The sequence below is a fragment of the Python bivittatus genome, unplaced genomic scaffold, assembly GCF_059951505.1.
Source record: "Python bivittatus isolate LINGU-HERP-01145 unplaced genomic scaffold, Pbiv_v1 ctg000330_np1212, whole genome shotgun sequence".
NCBI classification, from domain to species: Eukaryota; Metazoa; Chordata; class Lepidosauria; order Squamata; family Pythonidae; genus Python; species Python bivittatus.
This window is the reverse complement of record NW_028277058.1, coordinates 36,806,395-36,821,879: the sequence shown is the minus strand read 5'-3', so window position 1 is coordinate 36,821,879 and position 15,485 is coordinate 36,806,395. Positions and strand designations below refer to the sequence as shown.

The 15,485-nt window shown below is 40.5% G+C and overlaps 1 long non-coding RNA gene across 9 annotated transcripts in view; it reads left to right on the top strand.

The window, feature by feature from the left end:
- Window positions 1-15,485, top strand: part of LOC112543232 (uncharacterized) — a 71,534-nt gene that overhangs the window by 46,178 nt on the left and 9,871 nt on the right. For 6 of the 9 annotated variants that reach the window (XR_015796186.1, XR_015796183.1, XR_015796185.1 and 3 more), the window contains one exon: window positions 587-1,600. The exons of 1 other annotated variant lie outside the window; for it this stretch is intronic. This is a non-coding gene — a long non-coding RNA (uncharacterized LOC112543232). Of the gene's footprint in view, window positions 1-333; window positions 1,601-15,485 lie in introns of all 9 variants that reach the window. 2 more of the 9 variants (XR_015796181.1, XR_015796182.1) reach the window with 2 other exon arrangements.

Genomic DNA, 15,485 nt, shown 5'->3' with positions numbered 1-15,485 from the left:
GCCTCTTCTGCTGGACCTGATGGGATGGGTAGATGTCACTGGGGAGAGGCAGTCCCTCAAATAACCCAGCCCCATGCCATGTAGGACTTTATAGGTTATCACCAGCACCATGAATTGGACCTGGAAGCAAATTGGTAACCAATGCAGCTTGCAGAGCAAGGGTATAACATGTGCAGATGTAGGTGTGCACATAACTGTCCACACTGCTACATTTTGCACCAACTGAATCTTCCAAATAATCTTCAAGGGCAGCCCTATGTAGAGTGCATTACAGTAATCCATACAGGTGGTGACCAGGGCATGAGTGACTGAGCATAGTGTCTCCTGATCCAGGTATGGGTGCAAATGGTGCACAACTCGAAGCTGTTCAAAGGCCCACCTAGCCACAACTGCCACCTGCTCTTCAAGCAGGAGTCATGAGTCAAGAAGGACACCAGATTGTGTACTGGTTCTGTCTGGGGAACTGCAATCCCATCCAGAACCAAATATGGTAAATTCCTAGATCCAGGTGGCCCCCAAACCCAAAACCACTCAGTCTTGCCAGGATTGAGCCAAAGCCTGTTGTTCCACATCCAAACCCCTACAGCCTCCGGACACCAAGACAGGACATTGGTGGCATCGCTTACTTCACCAAAGGCGGAGATATATAACTGATGATACCTCACCCCACAGCTACAGATGACCTCTCCTAGCAGCTTCATGTAGATGTTAAAGAGGAGCAGAGAGAGTACCGAACCCTGCAGCACCCCACAATTCAGGGGGCAAGGACAGGACCTCTCACCCTCAATCAACACCAACTGAAACCAGCCACTGAGGAAGGAAGAGAACCAGCTCAGTTTAGTGCTGCCCATTCCCAACTCCCTCAGCCAGTCCAGAAGGATACCGTAGTCGATGGTATTGAAGGCTGCTGAGAGGTCAAGAAGAGCAAAGATGGACAACTATCTGTATCCCATTCTCTCCAAAAGTCATCAAAAACTGACCAATGCTGTTTCCATCCCATACCCAGGCCTGAAACCCGACTGAAATGGGTCCAGTTAATCCGCTTCATCCAAGACCCTCTGAAGCTGTTGCTCGACCACCTTCTCAACAATCTTCCCTAAAAAGGGAAGATTGGATACTGGACAAAAATTGTCCAGAATGGTTGGGTCCAGCGATGGCTTCTTAAGGAGAAGGCAGACCAATGCCTCTTTAAGGAGCACTGGCACCACCACCCCCTCTCAAAAAAGAATTCATCACTGCTGAAACCCAACCACATGTTACCTCACTGGAAGCTTTCACCAACCAGTATAAATATTTACATTAGGTTACTTGTAGTAGGAATAATGTCCACTGAGTTAAACGGGATCTACTTTGCAGTAAACATATGACGAACCTTACTGAGATGTATTCATTTAGAAAGTTTACAACTCTTCCATACTCCTAAAGCCTGTGGCATGGTATTCCTTTTTAAAAAGTGTAAAATGAACCTAAACATGTAACATTAATGTAACATATTTACAAAACAAACCTTACTTTTTATCTGTTGCTTTGGTTTTACAGTTTAAAAATAGTGTCTTTAGTTTGTTTGCTCTGGACTTCAGTTCTCCGCTGTGCTGTAGAGGTGATTAAATTACTCATTTTTTAACCCTGTAAATGTTTTTAAAGTGTTTAATTGGTTTGTGACCCTCCTTTAGAATGATTTAAAAAATGAAAACATTGGCTATACATTCTATATATAATAATCATAATAAAATCATTTCACCAAAAATCACTGTGAATATTTGTCATCAAAACCAGCAGGACAGTGTCAGTGGGATGTCCAAATTGTATGAGAAACTCAAGAATGTTTAGGAAAAATATAGCACCTGTAGATCTAACACTGAAAAACTTGAATGTGGCTGTTCAAAAACCTTACTTAGAGATAAACAGATGAAATGTATAACTGCTCAGTAAATCAGCAATGAGATTTGATTTTCTGAGTAGCAGCCAAATTTGTGCAAATCAAAAGGTATCTGATGCCCTGGGGGTGTAGAGCAGTGTTTCTCTAGTAAGTATTTTATTTAAAACCTGGGTGAGAGAGAATTTTAGCAAGTGCTGCTTCTTCTGCCATACCATACTACAATCTGAATTTTCATCCATGCCAAACAATGGAAGGCATTGAAGAAATCTTTTGAGTTTAGCAAACCCTGATGGGAAAGTACATAATTATATTATTGAGAGGTAATCCCAATGTCTTGCTCTTGAAAGGGCAACCTATACCTAATTTAACCAGCACTGAAGCAATGTTGCATGGGTTTTTAAACATGGAGATTGCATGAGAGCTGAATTTTCTGTATCTGCTCGTTCAACATTGGCAGAACTGTTGATAACAACTTGCTTGTGCTGAGAAGGCTAAATTTATCTTTACTGAAAGTAAATATATACAGTACCTCAGACTGAGGCTGCCCCTCTCTCATGCTTTTCCACTGCACTTGAATGCAAAGTTCACCAGGTTCAGGACAAGGGTTGGGCACTTCCAGTATTGTCAAGATAAATGAAGTGCAACATGCGGAGTCCTTGGGGTTCTCTGAGCTTGGTTGTTTTCTTGCAAACGTTTCATTACCTGGCTAGGTAAGATCTTCAGTGCTAGGATGTGCAACATTTTTTTCTTTTTTTTACTCCTTTCCATTCCCTCTTCCATGCAGCTATTACAGATCTTTAATTTTTTGCTGTATTGGATAATCCTTCATTGAACTATCTTGGATAATTTGTGGATATGACCAACAAACCAAAATGTAAATGGACTTTAAACCAAAACATGCAACCACTTTGCTCCTTCTCTCATGTGAGTTGCAATTAAACTAGTGCAGGTTTACACAGGGACTACATCCCATCATATGTGACAAGCGACTCACTCATGGAATACGCAGGGCCTGCTCCAAACTATCTTCTTGGTCCTATTTCCTCTTTTTAATTTTTTTTTCCTGAGTGGTTTTATAGTAGGTCTTTCAGACAATCAGAGATTCCATTTGCTGTTGAGTACTGTAGAATGTGTTTTACATTAAGGATATTACCAATGTTATTTGTGGAAGGCTACTGGGAATAGATGTATACTATTTTTATATGAGCAGAGTGGAGCTTTTGTATCAGAATTGCAGAACTGATTAAGTGATTATGAAACTAACTACTTCTGGTTTTCTGATGGAGGATGAAAGCCAACTAGAGAATGGGCAAAGCATCACGAAACAATGTGAGAGCATGAGTTGCTTCTTCCAAGGAAACAGACTGCTGTCTTTAAAGATCTGTATCCAGTGTGTAGGAGCAAAAGAAGTACAGTTCAAATATGGGTTCATTCAGAAATGGGATGTAAACAAACAAATATAGCAGTGATTAAAGCCTGTGCTGCAGGGCTGTTATCATCAAAATCATGTGATCTTTTTAGCATCTGCTACTTCTCCTGCAGTTTCACTATGTATGCTCTTTATCTTAATTATATCTGTTCATCCTTAACATTCCAGATAAAAAACCCCTTTAAAAAAAAATTAATACAGTTTAGAGGCCACTCAACTCCAAATGACTCTGGGCAACTCATACTTTAAAAAAAAAAAGGAACAGCAAAGTGACAGATCATAAGTGTCCAGAAAGCAAACCACATCTTTAATTAACCAAATGTCCCAGGTTCATATCAACTGGGAAAGTATGATTAGCAATTCTGGTAGAAACCAGAATGTGAAATCACAATCTCCCATAACAAGTAAAGGTATGAAAAAGATAGTGGGAGGGGTGGAAGCTATTGCTTAGCTCATTCAAGAACAAGTATGTATATCAGAGATATATTGCTAAATGCAGATGTGTATATCACGCTAAGTGTACATGTAAAAAATGGTAACATGCTTGCAAGCTTATGAGAGTTCCTCCTGCATGTAGAACTCTTGAAATAATTCCATCCTAGAAGGATAACATGCCAGGACAAGCCTGCTTCCCAAGAGTGCCTCCTCCTGGGAAAACCTAGTGTTACAGCACTTCCAGGCCCCAACCCTAAAAAGCCCTTTGTTGCGTATCCACCAACGCTTTTCCTACAGGTTTCATCCTTGGCAGCCAAACCTCTCCCAAACTGAGCCATTAACAGCTCAAAGGAGGAGGAAAATAATGGTGACACATAAATCAGGTCTGTGAGGATGATAACATGATCTCACTATAGTCACCAGTACAGGCAATTAGCAATGGGGGTGAATGAGTGTCCTGTTATGAATTGGTTATACTTTAACCCCAGGAATGTGCCAACGGTGTTGAATGTAATAAGGCACTTAACCCTGCGTAGAATAAAAGGAAAGAGAAATGGAAATGAATCCTTAAAGTCATATTAAGATAATGATAGATGCTAACTTGGCTGTTTTATAGATCACCCTGAAAGGTGTGGTAAGGACACTCAGGGCTGCATTGCCACTGTTCTTCTTGTGCAGTCAAACAACATATCAATAGACAGTTCAATGTCTTCTCGGGTATTTTATTTATTAAGCTTAGTTCATACACCATGATCTGTTTAACCCTGATTTGGTGGTCTAGGCCACCATTGGCTGGATGTCCACAATACACAGCTATAAACTGAGGTTTACAGCAGCTGGGTTTATCTAACACACTAAGACAAAATCACCATTTAGCATAGCATATCACATGATTACTTTTTCATTTGGTTCAATAGCTTCATAAATGAGTCGCCGTTAAGACCAAACGTGATGTTACTCAAGAAAAGTCTGAACTGTCTCCCAGTGCTTTGGTGTTTCTTTTAAAATAAAAAGCCATCTCAGAGGCTATGATTGTAGTATAGTGATAGTAGGAGCAAAAAGACCTGTGCTTCTGCAGAGAAAATCTAGTTTGGAAGAGCATACAGAGTTAACAAGAAAGATAAGGCAGTAATTAGCCCTTCCCCTAATTTTTTTAGGTTCCTATTAGCAGCGTCCCTTTGCTACTTTTCCTCATTAATAGTTTGTATATGAAATTCTTTGAAAAGTCTACTTGGATTGTAAAAGCTTGGGGAGCGGACATAGAATCAGCAACAATGGGTTTTTACAGTTGGATAGATCAATCAGTTTTTCTGACCTGGAAGGCACCTTTAGCCAAAACATACATTTGCAAAACAACTACTGTTACTACTTCCTTCCCTGCTCCATATAATTGTAGGGCTACAATGGTGCTTTTTAAATCCATTTTAAGGCAGTGTTTCTCAACCTTAGCAACTTTTAAGATTTTAAGAGTTGAAGTCCACATATCTTACAAGTTGCTAAGGTTGAGAAACACTGCTTTAAGGAATTACCCATTAGCACTTCCCACTGGTGTGGTAGACCACCTAATTTCCGTTTGAAGTAAGTTAGAGTTACTTATTACTTACTAAACTTTGTTGCTCACCTTGGCAGAAATGATGGTCTTTAAAATTCTAGGATAACTAAATATATCCTTGTTTTAGTAGATAGAATGTACTGTGCTATCAAGTGAAGACTGCAAAAGTGAATCAGCTGTCATGTAATGGTAGCTAAAGAGAGCTTACATATCTTCTGACATCACTTCTACCTAATATCTGCAGGTTCAATTGCAGGTTATCAAATGTTATGTCACAGACTGATGTGACTTGTGAATCAGTTTTTAATGTATGTATCTTTAATGTATGTATTCATATGTATCTCTCTTCACATTAGTATAGGAGAATTCACACAGTACTGGCTACTTTCTCTCCACATACATACAATAGAAGTGATAACACATAAAGGGGTTTGTTTGGTTTTGGCAGCATGTGAACCCAGCCATTAGGGTTTATATATCATGATTTAGTAGTTAGCATTACTTGTGCTTTATTCCATAAATCTTGATTAAAATCATTGCTTAGTAGAAAGCGTGAACCCACACCAGTGACTACAATGAATAGGTTTTATGGCCCACATTGGGACAAATGGCTGCAATAAACAAAGAGACTCAGTTGGAACTGCTGTGCCAAAAAACAATTTTGTCCCCACCTTTGCATGCATTTCTTCTGCATATCCCCTGACAACTCTTTGTCTGAAATCCAAATTTATAAATGTGGCAGGCAGGAGACTGCAGAGAGATAATCTAGTCTTGGCAGGCCATGCAGATGACATTTCGAAGGCAAAACTGAGGTGGCTGTACACTCAAAAGCTGCATTGTGGCAAAGTCCCTATCGGCATGTGAGCCTCTAGGCGATGCTGTCTGATGGAAAAAGCACACCTTCTTCATTGCATGAGTCAGGCCTGCCTTACCACCCTGACTAACACCTGGACAGGAGAGTGAGGCAAGCTCTTTCAGACGCCATTGCTCCCTAGGCCATGAAATTGTCTCTCTGGTTTCCCTTTCTGGCTTGGCTAAACTTGTTTAGCCCTCCAGACACTTCTAGAGGGGCCATATTAGAAGAAAGCCCCAAAAGAAGAAGATAGCTTGCTTGATATTAATTAAAAGGGCAAAAGGATTATTCATCATTTCTCTAACTCTTAAAACTTGAGCTGTTAGGAAAATAAAACCTAGACATTTGCCTTATGGTGAATCAGACTATACATCCATCTACCTCCTATTGTTGACAATACCTGCTATTTAAATCTCCAGTTATGGCTGAGTTTTATTCTGGTCCTACCTGGAAATACCAAAGACTTTCTGCCTGCTCTACCACAAAGCTATGGTCCTTCTTCCAAACTTAATATTCTCAAACACACCACAACTCTTTGTTGCTAAGTGAGTGTGTGAAGATTTCAGCTACTGCTGCATGTTAAGAATTTATTTGATATGAACTGAATGTTTATTTGCTTATAAGATTTCCTCCAGTAGCTAAAAGTAGCATACACAGAACTCCTCTCTCCAATTTTTCCTCACAACAACTCTGTGAGGTAAGTTGGGTGAAGAGAGAGTGCTGGCACAAAGTCACTCAGTAAGCTTCTAAAACTAGGGATGAACTTGAACCTTATCTCCCCAGTCCTAATCCAACACCTTAACCACTATACCATACTGATATAGGAATGCCACTGATATCCTTTCTCCACTTCACCTGCACTTTCTGGTTTGAAAGCATTGGTAACTCATCTACTCTTACTCTTTCTTCCCTTCCTACTCAGAATTGCAGAGAGAGGATCTCCACTACATGTTGACTTTACATTAGGTTTCTATACTGGACTTGTTGTTCGTTGCTCATGCATAGTCTACTGCTGAGCATCCTATAAAATTCAGCTTTGCAAGAAACAAGACAGCAATACAATTGCAATAGGTTTACGTTGTCTTGCTGCTACTCTTTCAAGTTTTTCTTTTTAAAGGAGGTACAGTTTGGACAAATACAGTGATATTGTGAGTAGCTGAGCCCTATTGCTTGCCACTCAAGGACAGATTAGTTGTGTGGTCATTTTCAAATGTTTTCTCTCGTGCCACATATTATGCAGCCACACAGTCCATTGTAACTCTACAAATAAATTATAGTGAAAGAGAAACAACTGTCAAAAATCCAGCGTGAAAGCATTCACAGCATATGAATAGCAATCCCACCACTTGTATGGGCCCCTCTGAACCTGCCCTTAGGAATTTAAAGCTTACTTCAACCCATTCCAAAATGGATACTCTCCAGAATGAATTACAGCTCCCATCATTTCCAGACAGTCTTGGCACGAAGTTGGAGAAGGCTGGTTTACCTGATGCTTGGTTTGGACACTCCTCAGTCAAATGAAACAGTGGGGATTGAAGCATTCTTCCATCTGAAACAGGTGTGGCTTCAGCCTGCTGTGACAAACTTGAAAAGTTGAAACTTGAGATTTGATAATCTAGAGTCCTTTCTACCAAACAGTTGATGGGGTGTCATCACCCCCTAAGTCCTGGCCAGATTTCAGGATAATTTGACATTTTTGCTTTTGATGCACATGGGACTGAGGTTGCTGACTCTATACATGTATAATTTAGCAGTGCAGGCCCAAAGCCAGGCTGTTCTGTCCCTGGAGGGAATAATGGAGAGGGATGGAAGTATATTTTTAGTGAAGTAGTATTGGGCCCAGGCTTGCCTGCTGATGTGGAATAGCTGCAGGCATTAAAAGAGGATGGACTATAGCAATGATGTCACCTAGGCGAGTCCCATCTCATGTTGTCATGGGAGAGAGTGGGAGAGCAAAGACAAGAATACTGATAGAGAGGGAATCTGGAGCAATAACAAATCATCTCCAGAAGTCATCACATTCAGTGGATTCATAGCTTTGTTTGGAACTCTACTTATGCCAGAATTATTCTCGGGTGGCTAGTATAATGTGGAGTTGTTAGGCTTTCCAGTAAAGCTTTAGGCAGAACTCCTAAGTTCATGTATCCTACTCTCACGGATGCACAACGTGTCCTTCCAAATACGTGGCAGAATTATGTTTCCCAGCATCCTGCCCGATTAAACCTGCTGACTGCAAATGGTACTGTATGGCTGTAGCACAGCAATATCTGAAGGGTTATGTACCAATGTCCTACTGTAATCCAGCTAAGCATATACAACTGAGACATCCAAAACAGCTTCTGCATATGTTGATGCTTTCCTTTCCTCTGTTGAATTCCAGATTGTAAGCAAAAAGACCGAGATAAGACCAGTGGCCTTTAAATCTCTAGTGAACAGTTAGTAGGTAAATATGAGCAAGTCCAAGAAAATGTAAAGTCATCCAGGGGTTTAAGTTCAAATGGTTGTAGGGCCAGATGTGTATATGGTTGTCTTAAAGAGATAAGGAATTTGAAATAAAAGGTGTCTTCTATTTTAAGCGTAGCCTTCTAATCTTTGTTTTGGAGATGAATAAACTCATAGGTCTACTAAAGAGATGCATCCCAGTATTAAAAGCAGAAAAATGTCATGAATAGGAAGAAACATAGCGCCTCATTCCCTTGGCTTAAAAAAAAAAAAAAAAAAGCTCAAAATTGCAGCAAAGGAGAATCATACAGTGTTGTTGTTCAGTCGTTAAGTTGTGTCTGACTCTTTGTGACCCCATGAACCATATCACGCCAGGCCTTCCTGTCCTTCATTGCCTTCTGGAGTTTGCTCAATTTCACGTTCATTGCTTCAGTGGTGCTATCTAACCATCTCATCCTCTGAAATCCCCTTCTCCTTTTGCCTTCAATCTTTCCTAGCATCAGGGTCTTTTCCAAAGAGTCCTCTCATCGCATTAGGTGGCCAAAGTATCTGAGCTTGAGCTTCAGTATCAATCCTTCCAATGAGCAGTCAGGGTTGATTTCCTTTAGGATTGACCATGCATTTACTTAATGAGTAATAAAATAGGCTCAGCCATTCTCTACCTGCAGGAGGTGCTCAGGAGGCAGAGCAATGACGGAAGCAGACATTACTAAAGGCTGAGTCATGACAGCCTCGCTATCTGTGCTCAGAGGCAAGGGGAATTCTGATATTCTGAAATTGTAAATCAATCCACCTGCATGGTGGAAAGATGTATTACAGATTCTATTTCACACTATTAAGGGAATTGCTTGAAAGAGGGTAAATCTGCTGGCTGGCTGGCTAGCTAGCTAGCTAGACAGCTAGTCAACCTTTGGTAGAAGGGTATTTCCTTTCTATTGCACATTATACCTTATGTCACAGATCTGGAAAAATGTACACAGCTGTCTGGGAATGTGAGTTCACTCCTTCTGATATATCTCTTCTTTCCTTCCTTCCTCTTGGCCAGTTGCTTTATCCTCATGCCGTGGGCATTTCTAAGATTAGGTAAGGTTGTTTCCAGCTGTTCAGAAATGCCAAGGTGCCTCTGCAGTTCTCCAGCCCACAAGAGAAAAAGAACTTTGGTTGAAGTTTGTATTCCTTGATGCAAGGTTCTTTATATCCAAAGATATATTTCAACCAAATATAACACAACTTTGGCCCCAGGAGGGCACAAAAAATAGGAAAGCAATTTCATCTGACATTGGTACTGCTGCCAAAGGCTGTCCTTGATTATGCTGCAGTTTTTCCTTCAGCAATGATTGTTTGAGCCAAAGAAGTGGCAATCTGCTCTAAGTATACTGGATATTTAGGAGGAGATGGAAAAGTGGTCAGCTTTTAATTGGCTGCTGTTTTTATTGAGTTTTGTGTTTGAAACAGTGGCATTTTGTTTTAACAATTGTATTATGTAAGCTCTTTGAAGTACAGGGCAGCCTTTCCTACAGCAAGGTTTCAATACCTCTGAAGGCACTGTCTGGCAAAGGCTGATGAACAAGGGGACAGTTGACTAAGTGGGTTTCATATTGTGCTCAGCCATGTTTTATTTGAACCTGGTTTGTTGAATTAACCATAATAACCCAGTTAGCACATCACACTAAGCCACAAACCCTGATTTACAAATCACAATAGCTAAGTTCATACAGCGCATCAAACCAAAATAAAACCGCCTTTTGACTTACTGGCAGAATTACACTATAGCTTAGGGCAAAATGGTGAAACAATATCCAGATATTTATTTTTAAAGTCTAAAGCTGTAACTCTCACCACGCTTCTTAGTTATGGATATTGGTGGGGGTGGGGGGAGAGGAGATGGGTTAGACTATGGTAGCAAAAAATGAGGAGTCATCTGATAGCATCTTTTCCGACTAACAAAATTTATTAAAAGGCATCAGCTTCCATCAGATGCATAGATGAATAATCAACCTGTTTTTCTTTCCATCCCCCACAATCAGTCTGATCCCAGTTTAAATCCTATATCAATCTAGCAATGCTATGCATTGAGAAAGCTGCAGCTGATGAAAGCTTATGCCTTTTAATAAAATTTGTTAATTGGGAAGGTACTACCAGACTCCTTCTCATTATAAGTTATGTTTCCTAGGACTACTGGAAATTGAAGTTTGAAAAACCAGGAGAAGAAAGCACTAAGAATGTATTGCACATACAACTCCCCAGTCATCATGGTCTCTAATCAAAAGATAAGGTTCACCATGGTCAGAATCATATTTGATCAAGTCTTGCCTTTTTATGTTCCCATCCTAGTTAGGACCTTTTCTCTTAATGATCAAGAGGCCTCTTTCAACTTGCTGGAACCTATCATTTTTCATTGCTCTAGACTCTAGTCCATGGCCAGAGGAAAATATGGTTGAACATGAATGCAGAAATGAGAGAAGTATGAACAGAAACATCTACCTCTTGCATAGGCCAAGTTCTCCCCAAACTTCATCCAAAATAGGAGGATTCTATAGCAACAAGGTCACTTGGGAAAATCATCTTTCAGCACCTGACACACACTTCTTTGTATTAAGAGACAAAATTGCAAAGCAGGAGCAGAGCCAATGCAGTTTGTCACACCTTGTTAAGGACAGGAGGGTCCGATTCCCATTCCATTTCTAATGCAATCTTTCTTACAGAGGGTCCTAATACCAGTGAGAGTGTCCAACATTTCCTTTTTGATCTTCTAATCTCTCCTAATTGCTATCTCTCTATAGCTGCCTTTTAGGCATATTTTTAATATATATTCTAAATCAGGGTTCCTCAACCTTGGCAAATTCTGGGAGTTGAAGTCCACACATCTTCAAGTCGCCAAGTTTGGGGAACTCTGTTCTAAATGACATGCATGTGATAGTGTATTCAAAATTCTGTTTTGGTGTCAGCAAATTCGATCCCAAGAAAAGATGGATTCTGAAATGTGTGTAAATTGTGCAGAAAAATTGGGGGATTATACACTAAGAATCCTAGCAATCTTAGTTTGTTGAAGGGCCCGTATTATTATAGTCTCTGTTAGAGATGTCTGGTCTCCTCCTTTAGCACTATAGTTCCTAAGATTCCCTGGGAAAAGGGGACACCTAAACAAAAATGAGTATAGGCAAAGAGGAATAATTTCTATAATTAATGCATAATACAAGATCCAATTTTTCTTGTTCAGCTATATGCCTGGAAAGAGTGGTAGGTGGTAAAAAGGCGTAATCGCGTGCTGCCTTAGGATAGGGGAGACCCCAGTGCAAATTCCCACTCATATGCAGTAGCTATAATTCATCGCTCATAATGAAAATAGATATCCTGCACCTTGAGTTCCCAGAGGTATAGTGGAGATTGCATCATCTTTTTGCCCCCATGAGTTCTTTTAACCACTAGGGAAACAACAAAAGTAGATAAGGAGAAGGATTTTCACACAAGTCTCTGTATCTGTTTCTCATCTGGCTTATTGTTAGTTAAATCAGTCTCTGTGTTTAAGAGACAAAAGAGAACTTCCTCTCTCTCTCTCTTCAAGATGTAACAAGGCTTTCTTATCCTGTGTATTGCTTAATAAATCTAAGTGCTTCAAATATAATGGATAACATTCATTGGTAGCTGGGCTTAGCCCACACTCTGCATCCAAGGTAATTATATTATGGGCATTTTACTTTTTTAATGGGGTGTTCTAAATTTTAATTATCAATCAATCACATCTTTATTACAGTCATATATCAGCATAAATGATTCAGTATTCTTTGTAACACTCTGGATATGCCCAGGAGCTCGTCCTTTAACAAGGACTCCTGCTGAATTCTAACTTTCAGCAAAGTAGATATAAATGCAATTAATAATCTCCCACATCTTTTCTGAAATACCATCTCTAATATTATAGAGTTGTACCAAACATAGAGAAAACCCCACCTCTGCCCTAGTGGAGAGCAAATTCCCATATCTGTCTTTCAACCTTTCTTTTCCCTTTGGAGAGAAGGATTCAGCAGCCGGTGGATTCCAGACTGCAACAGTGTGAGCAATGCACAGCCACAACAGGATGGGTTTGCTGTTTGTGGGGATGGCTTGCAAACCCAGTGAACTGAGGCTCAGGAACACATATATAGGCTCAATGAGTTGGGCTCATAGACTCACATAGGTGGGTGCTAAGCAGGTCTTTATCTCACTGTGGAGTTTTTCACCATGCATCGACTCTCTGCATATGGTATCCTCAGTCTATATTTCTAGTCTGCTGTCAGGTCTGTCAGTCTGTCAGAGTAGACAGCCATTTGTTCTGAACATAGGAGAGCTTAAAATAGCAAGTTCTTTCAATCCTTTTCTTGCTCTGTGGTTTTCAGATTTCTCGCTTCACTTCTGCATCTAAAACTGCAGGAAGTCCTTCCGTGATGAGTTTCTGCTATGCATCACTTTCCTGGCTTCTCGCAAATCTTTGGGCTCTTGTCCCAGGTCAAATCTCTTGCTGCTGCCTCTTCCCCACCTTCCACCTTCATACTCCCTGCTTGGGCCCAGGGAGAATGGGTGTGAAAAATTCCTGGCCCAGCTTCAGAGGAGAAGCCTGTTCAGGCAACAGCAGTCATGAGTACACGTTGGGGCTGCTCTGAATTCCACTTCCAAGAGGCAGAAATGGGAATAGAGCCAGATGGGACTGGAGGAGAGGGACCCGTCAGCTGAAGAGGGAAGGACCCCACCACCTCCCCTAATTGTTTCAATGTATATGTCCATGCAGAGCCCCTGCCTTTCAGCAAATGAGGTTCAAGGAGAAGCCATGGGAAAGGGTGGGAAGGAAATGTCTAACAATCTATTGCGGTGAGCAGGCAGGAGCTGAGGTATAAAAAAGGGAGGAGTGAAAGGGAGAGAAATAGATCCATGCCTAGGAGGTGGTCTGCAGTGCATCCAGATGGCAAAGACAGGTGTGAAATGAAGACATCACAGGCAGCACGGTTTGCATAAGATAAATGAATTCCTTATGCTCTGTCCCTGGATATGTCTCAATTGGTAGATGATAAAAATTATAGAACTCAGTCTCAGTAATATTTATGCCTTTCAGGCTGATGCTGTGATCCATGCATGCTCAGTCCCACTTGTCTATCTGAACTAGAAGCAGCAGCCAGTTAAGCTGCCACACTGAAGGTTTTTCTTATTCCTGGTAATAAGATAACTTAATTGGCGATGTCAGCGATAGACTCAGGGACTCCGTGACAGAGCTGGACAGAATTCAGACCTGATTGAACTGCTCTATGGTGCAGAGGCTGGTATAAAAGGCATACGAGAATTCTGAACTCTAATTCTTGCCATCAGGGAATTCTGAACTAAAGAATTAGTTTGATTATCAAAAGTAAGCAAAGCTTTCCATATGAAAATCAATTTGTGGTTACTCCATACTTTTTCATTTCAGCAGGACTTTTAGGGAGAGTCATTATGCTGCTGCTCTTCTTATAGCTACTGGCATGAATATGAGTTGCAGATCAGTGGAATGCAGTGAATTGTGATAGTAGGACTTGGGCTTGGCCATCAAAGCTGGTGCAGTTGGCTAGTCTCCATCACTAAAATGCTGACAATTCCAATATAAACATTTAATATGGAAGGGCCAAAAGTACATGGAAGAATGTTTTGAGATCACACTCTAAAACTATACTGTAATACAAGCATTAAAAGAGTGGAGAACATAGCACTGTCTACAACCCATTATTGTAGCTTAACCTTCCTGAACCTAATATCCATGCTGTCTGGGGATACTGACAGTAATAGTCCAATACATCTGGAGAACATCAAATTGGGGAAAGCTGATGGAGGTGGAAATGAGTGGGTCAGAAAGGTAGCAAATAGCACTACTGTACTGCTTCATTTTTCTTGAGCTCCAATTCCAGCTGGTAACAAACCATTCAAACATCACCCCTGGGGAAAAATCCCATAGACATTCAAGTATTTTCTAACTGGTTTTTTTAGATGCTTATAAAATTTGACATGTCCCTATGTTATGGAAAAATCAGACACAATTCAAGGGAGAAGAGCCAGAGAGAGAATCTGGAACCACATATTTCAACTATAAGGAAAGGAAGCAACTTCTTGTAGTATATTGGGCCTTGACTGTTGTGTTTCGTTGATGTTTCCTCAGACCAGATGACAGCTGCCATGCAGAATTAATTCTTTATCTTTTATCTCATTGAAGGAATAAGGGATCATATTAAGTGTCTTCTCCATCTACCTATATGCAACTTCCCCCAATGGAACTGAATACTGTATAAATATCTCTCCCCCTCCCCTCCAAAAAAATCTGGAAAGAGGGTGGCATTTTTAAGTTTGGGAAATACCCATTATGGCTAGGAATCAGTAAGAACATCTTCCCTTTCCAAGAATCTTAGAAAGCAGTTTCAATTGTTAAGTTATGGAACCAGTTGGAAAGGTCATCGAATGACAATAGAATACATTCTTTGTCCTGTGAAAGTCCCTGATTCAGTCTCTGATTATCTCCAGTTAAAAATATTGGGTAACAGGTTATAGAAAAGATCATTCTTTTCCCAGGACTTCTAGAGATGTTGTCAATTAGAATAGGTAATGTTGGACTAGATAAACAGATTAGGGGGTGAGGTTACACGAACCTTTCTGCACATCCAAAGTATATGCAACCTATGATTAAACAATTCATGAGAGTGAGGCTGAAATCATTGTTCAAACATAATGCGCCACTGCAGCCTTGGGCAAGCCACAGTCTATTGCAACAATTTTACACTAAAGTTGTTATAAGAGGAATATGGGAGAACTCCAACTATGCCACCCAGAACTCTTTTTGGGGAGGAAGGGTGAAATGGAAACAGGATAGAAGCCTCTGTTCATGTAAGTTAAGCAAGAGGCCAGA